This window comes from Sorex araneus, chromosome 7 (assembly GCF_027595985.1).
Source record: "Sorex araneus isolate mSorAra2 chromosome 7, mSorAra2.pri, whole genome shotgun sequence".
NCBI classification, from domain to species: Eukaryota; Metazoa; Chordata; class Mammalia; order Eulipotyphla; family Soricidae; genus Sorex; species Sorex araneus.
In genome coordinates, this window is record NC_073308.1 from 26805318 (window position 1) to 26811545 (window position 6228).

At 39.3% G+C, this 6228-nt stretch overlaps 1 pseudogene; it reads right to left on the reverse strand.

Moving 5' to 3' along the window:
• Window positions 1–2747: 2747 nt before the first annotated feature.
• On the reverse strand, window positions 2748–3062 carry LOC101544833 (cytochrome c-like; annotated as a pseudogene).
• Between the last annotated feature and the right edge of the window lie 3166 nt (window positions 3063–6228).

A 6228-nucleotide genomic window follows, 5' to 3' on the forward strand; every position in this document is an offset into this window, starting at 1 on the left:
CGCCCTACCCGCCGTGCTATCGCTCCTAAATTAAATATACATATATAATAACTGGTTTTTCAATGGCAAACTGGTAGAAGAATTGATTTATGATTAGCTGACAAGTGAGAAAACAACAATGACTGCAGGAAAACTATGGATTTTGCACCAGACAGACTTCAAATCAGACCCATCTTATCTTAGTTAATCAATTCATCTCCATAAGATTCATTTTTCTCATCTTTTAAGTGGAAACACTTTCAGCTCTATGAGAATAAAGAAATAATGTGAAAATAATATGATAAGACAAATATGATTTGCCAAGATATCAAAAATCAGATAGACTGGACATGTAGTGTGATTCAGAGATGACCGCTGGACTAGAGCTGTTATCGACTGGATTCCACGGGATGTCAAAAGACCGAGTGGCTGCCCATCAAAGAGATGGTCAGACTTCTTCATCAAAACCCTGCATGAATAGTTTGAGGCTCTTCCTGTTCCTGGAGTAAGCAGATATCATTTGCTACACTAGCACGCGACAGGGACAAATGGAGACGTTACTGGCGCCCGCTCGAGCAAATCGAAGATCAACGGGAAGACAAGTGATACAAGTGATACAATATGATAATATAACCTGAACAAGAGATGAAATAATATCTAATTTAAAAAATAAATTGAACTTGGGCTGGAGCAATAGCACAGCGGGTAGGGCATTTGCCTTGCACACGGCCGACCCAGGTTCAATTCCCAGCATCCCATATGGTCCCCTGAGCACCACCAGGAGTGCTTCCTGAGTGCAGAGCCAGGAGTAACCCCTGTGCATCAACTGGTGTGACCCAGTTCAAAAAAAATTGAACTCAATTATATATCTGGCAAGAGACCAAAAGCAAGAATAATCTAGAGAATGTCCACACTTGAGAACCTAAGATAAGGAGCAAGGTAAAGGAGCGTATCAAAAAGATCACACCAAGTACTAATAAGCATTGCTTCAGTATCAGCAGACTTATTTATTATTGCTATTATTATACCTCAGGAAGCTACAGTAAGGCTGAAGTTTACAATACCAATATATGAAACAGCTACACCCCACTACCACAGTGTCCCCAACCTTTTTCCATGGTCTGTAGGTCTCCTCTGGTCTTCCCTCCAGTCCCCACTATTTGGTAACTGGTTTTGTATTCCCAGGCCAAATGTCTGAATGTCTGTCTTTATTCAGTGCTTTCTACTCTCTCTCTCTCTCTCTCTCTCTCTCTCTCTCTCTCTCTCTCTCTCTCTCTCTCTCTCTCTCTCCCTCCCTCCCTTTGTTTTTTGGATCACACCCAGTGGTGTTCAGGGGGTTACTCCTGACAGTCTTGGGGCACCATATAGGGTGCTGGGGATCAAACCAGCATTGCCGGCATCCAAGGCAAGTGCCCCACTCCCTCTACTGTCTCTCTGGCCCAGTCAGTACTCTCTGTTCTCTTATTTTGTCTCTCTGTATTCCAAAGATGACTGAGGTCATCCGGTATTTTTCCCTTCTCCTTCTCACTTATTTCCCTTAATATGATGCCCTCCAGTTCTCTCAGTCACAGCTAACTTAATGCTTTCATTTTTTCCTACTGCAGTGTAGTATTACATTGTGTGTGGTTCTGATATAAGCAGTGCGGTTCAACTTTGAACTGTCAGAGGAAACACTAAGAATTGATACTTTAGAGTTAGTCTGAATTAGTAGGCACTATTTAACTAGTGATTCTGGGATTTTTTTTTAAATTAAGGAAGAAAAAGTCACCTTAACATTCTTTTTTTTTAAATCTGTAATTTTGTATTCATCATCTTAATTCTTATGATCACATAATTTACAAATTTGTGCTAATGATATATCTCCTCTACTAATGAGTTGGCAAAAGCACCATTATCAATTACATATACAGGGTGAGTTTTGTAAGTGTGCACTTCTGAATAGCTGCTTAAAAGACAATCCTGAACTACAACACAGTCTGACTTTAGTAAAGAACAAGCAAAATTTGCTATTCTTAACTCACCAGGCTAAATTTTAAAAGTTGTGAGAAGTGCTCAATGTCATACATACATCACATTAAAATACTTTTCAGTAAGTGAAAGGCAACATTTTTAGATACAGGGAATTTTTTATTAAATTAGCATAATTAAGAAAAAGATATAAGGTCACTGCCAACTAAGCTTATCAGGCTAAGAAATACAACCTGGGGCTGGAGCGATAGCACAGCGGGTAGGGCATTTTCCTTGCACGCGGCTGACCCGGGTTTGATTCCCAGCATCCCATATGGTCCCCTGAGCACCACCAGGAGTAATTTCTGAGTGCAAAGCCAGGAATAGCCCCTGTGCATCGCCAGGTGTGACCCAAAAAGCAAAAGAGAAAAGAAAAGAAACACAACCTAAGTGATATCCTCAATATTTTAGATATATTAATATAGCCAGTTCTGTAAATCTGAATAGAAAACTATTGTCCCACAGGTACGAGATGACAATCTCCATCCCTTGGAAATGTGGACGTGGTAAATTAAGTTTAATCATATCTTTGGAAAGAGACAGTGACTGTACTTGTGGACCTGGAATTATCATTAAAATTCAAAAAGCTGATCATACTCATTTAAACACAAGCCGATCTTAATTAAATCAGGGCTGCCCAACAAAAATACACTACTGGTCACTTATGATGCGAATTCTGGTGAACGAGATGGATTTTAACATGGTACACGTAAAAAATTCATAAGACATTTGTTTTATAATAAATAAGGTGGTGCCAACTATTACTCATTGTAACTTTTTTGAGATAAGCTATAAACTGCCCGTTTGGTCTTCTTCTTAATGCCAGTGAAGAACATCTTTGTTCCAGGGATGTACTTCTTGGGATTCCCCAAATACTCTATCAGCATGTCATCATTTCCAGGTGATGCCTTTGTTCTTACTGACATCGGTGTAGGAGAATCCAGTGGCCTGACCAGTCTTTGACCAAACAGACCATGGAGATTGGGCCCCGTCCTGTGCTTGCCTTCGTTCTCCACGGTAATGCACTGCGTGCACTGCTGGACAAAAATCTTCATGCCCTTCTCAATATCACCCATCTTAGAAACTCACCTTTATCTGTCTCACGTGACACGGAGGGTCAGCTTTGCGAGTCTGACGTCCCGCTCTTTTCACCTTAACATTCTTAAGAGACAGAGAGGGAAAAAAGGCAAGCATAGGCGCCAAGAAATATCCGTATCAAATGACATGAAAGCATATTTCAAAACTACAGAACCAAAGAAAAGTAAAACATAGTTCCACCTGAGGAACACATCCGTGAGTAGATGAAGTTGAAAAGTAAGAAGAATCGGTGCTAATTCACATTATCAAACACTGAAAAGAGACTGCAGGAAAAGTCCAAGATTTGGCAGACAGGAATTTTCCTGACTTAAGGAGAACATGAGGCCAGAGAGACAGCACAGGGGCTCGCATGCTGGCCCTGCACACAGCGGACCCCAGTTTGATCCACTGCCTAGTGATCCCTGAGCACAAATACCTGAGCACTTCTAGGCGTGACCCTATAAACCCCCTCCCAAAAGATATAGCACAAGTATACTAACCAATGACTTAATCCCTCTGATTTGACAGAATTGCCTCTAAAAATAAGAATAAAATCCAATTTGAAATACTATGAGAATCTTAAAGCACAAGTTATCTGCCTTCTGTGCTGAGCAAAGATGATTTCCACCTGGAATGTAGATTCGGATATGAAACTGAAACACGGGAGGGCAGATCTCTCTCTACAGGAATATTGTGGAAGAAGAGAGTCATTTTGATTGGGAAAAGCAAAGACTTATTAATGATGTGGCATTTGAATTTGACATTGAACTAGATGTAGGAGTTCTACTAAGGGGGAGGGAAGGAGGAGAAAGGAAGGAAGAGAGGCAAAAACAATTCAGTTTTAGCAAAGACCTTCAACATAAAGAAAAAAAGACATTTAAAGACAAATATGAAATAAAATACGTGTAGATGATCAGGAAAGGAGCCAGTGGCAAATAACAGAGAGTGATAAAGTCAGTACCGTTTAAAGAAGGAGATGGCTTATGGGGCTGGAGTGATAGCACAGTGGATAGGGCATTTGTCTTGCACGCAGCTGACCCAGGTTTGATTCCCAGCATCCCATATGGTCCCCCGACCACCTCCAGGAGTAACTCCTGAGTGCAGAGCCAGGAGTAACCGCCAGGTGTGACCCAAAAAGCATAAATAAATAAATAAATAAATAAATAAGGAGATGTCTTAATTTTCCCCCATTTTAATACGGATAAGGAGACTGACTATGAGTTATCAAAGTTACTTAATTATCAGCCACCAAAATACGGGGCTGACTATACATAGACCTGATGATTAGTGCCTGATGCTTCTTCACACTTCCACACTTTCTCTTGAAGCTTTTGGGAGTCACTGAAGGACATTGGAATGCTGGAGTTTGAACACCAGCTGCAGCTTTTTGTTTGGTTTGTCTTTGTGAAAGATGGTCTAAATAAACAGGAGGATATACAAGTTGAGCCTGGGAGAATGTTTGAGTCCATGAGGATGCACAGGGGAGATGAGATGCTGAGATTAGATCTAGAGTACCGAGAGAAAAGAGCAACAGCAGGAACTTAAAACACAGATATGCAAAGTTGTGTACTTAAGAATCAAAATATATGCCTCACTCATTCCTACCCTTAGAGTAAGGAAATGTGGTGGCTGCTGAAAACAAATAAACCTCCTTGGTTGCATTACCACAAAATTTGTGTCCGGATAAGATAATTCCAAAGCTACATGCTGCACATATTGGCCAAGAGGGTGTTCGATTCCAGGTGTGAAGCTTTTAAAGGAATAATCGGCAGTGTTGGGTTAAGTACAGGAGTTTCTCCCTACAAGTACAGGGAATAAGGTGCTTGTCTTGCATTCACCAACGTGATCCAAATCCTCGATACCACATATGGTCCCCTGAACACAGTCAACTGTCAGTGCTAGGTGTGGCCCAGAAAACAAACTAAATGAATGAAAATACTCTTGAGAAGTTAAAGAGGTAGAAGGCAAAGCATCAAGGATCATTAAAAATGAGCTGGAAAATATAAAAGGTTCTTTTTAGAAACCTATTCTTTAATAGTAAGGGTGGGGAGGACATTCATAGGCCACTGGGCAAAATGAGAACTAACTGTGGGAGTATACACAGTTTGACCAAATTTAAGATATTTTTCCCCAAATTGAGTTAGTTGAGAAAAAAAGCTTGATGTGCCAAATACATGAGCAACAGCTAATTGACAATATTAAGTAAATTGGAGCTATTTTTTATTATGCAAAACAGGTTTGCTTAGAGTTTTAAGGTCCTAGATTCATTTTGTGAGTTTACATACTTGTGACAGTTATTATAAATTTCAGTAAATTCAGAACAAGGGCAATATATAAACTAGGGCATTCAAGGAAAGAAAAACTTTGTTATAGCTTGTTCAATGCTAAAAGCCTACACTGTATTTCTTCATTACCAATTAGAATAGAAATCCAGATGACATTTCCATTCTACAAATGTAGCAAATGACGGAAGTACATAGTGAATGTCACTTATGACTTAATATCTAATTATTTGTAAATTAATAAAATAATATCCACTGATAGGAATTTCAGTAATTTTCCCCACCCAAATAGACCTTGTATGAAGGTGTCATTTTTTAAATAATTTACCCGTGTCAAATTATTGAATATGTAACAATGAAACATTCACTGTCACTGTCATCCCATTGCTCATCAATTTGTTCGAGCGGGCACCAGTAACGTCTCTCATTGAGAGACTTACTGTTACTGTTTTTGGCATATCCAATACGCATGGGTAGCTTGCCAGGCTCTCCGAGAGGGGCGGAGGAATAGAACTCGGGTCGGCCGTGTGAAGGGCGAACGCCCAACCCCTGTGCTATCACTCCAGCCCCCAATGAAACATAAAGGAGTTATTATTCAAAGATCATTATTTCTCATGATTTGTATGTGCTCTATAGGGGAAAAAATGTAGAATTTTACTTTTTCATATTACAGAAATAAAATACTTTTCTTTATCTCTGTAGAATTACATTGTCCATTAAACATTTTAAAAGGAAAAATTTATATAAAACATTACATTTTAACTTGTCACTGACATCTTAACTGAAAAGCTTATCAATTGTTTTATTAATAAAATTCTTTCTAAATTGTTTTCTAAAGTCTATGTGATTTAGTGATGATGTGATTTATTGACTTGAACTATCA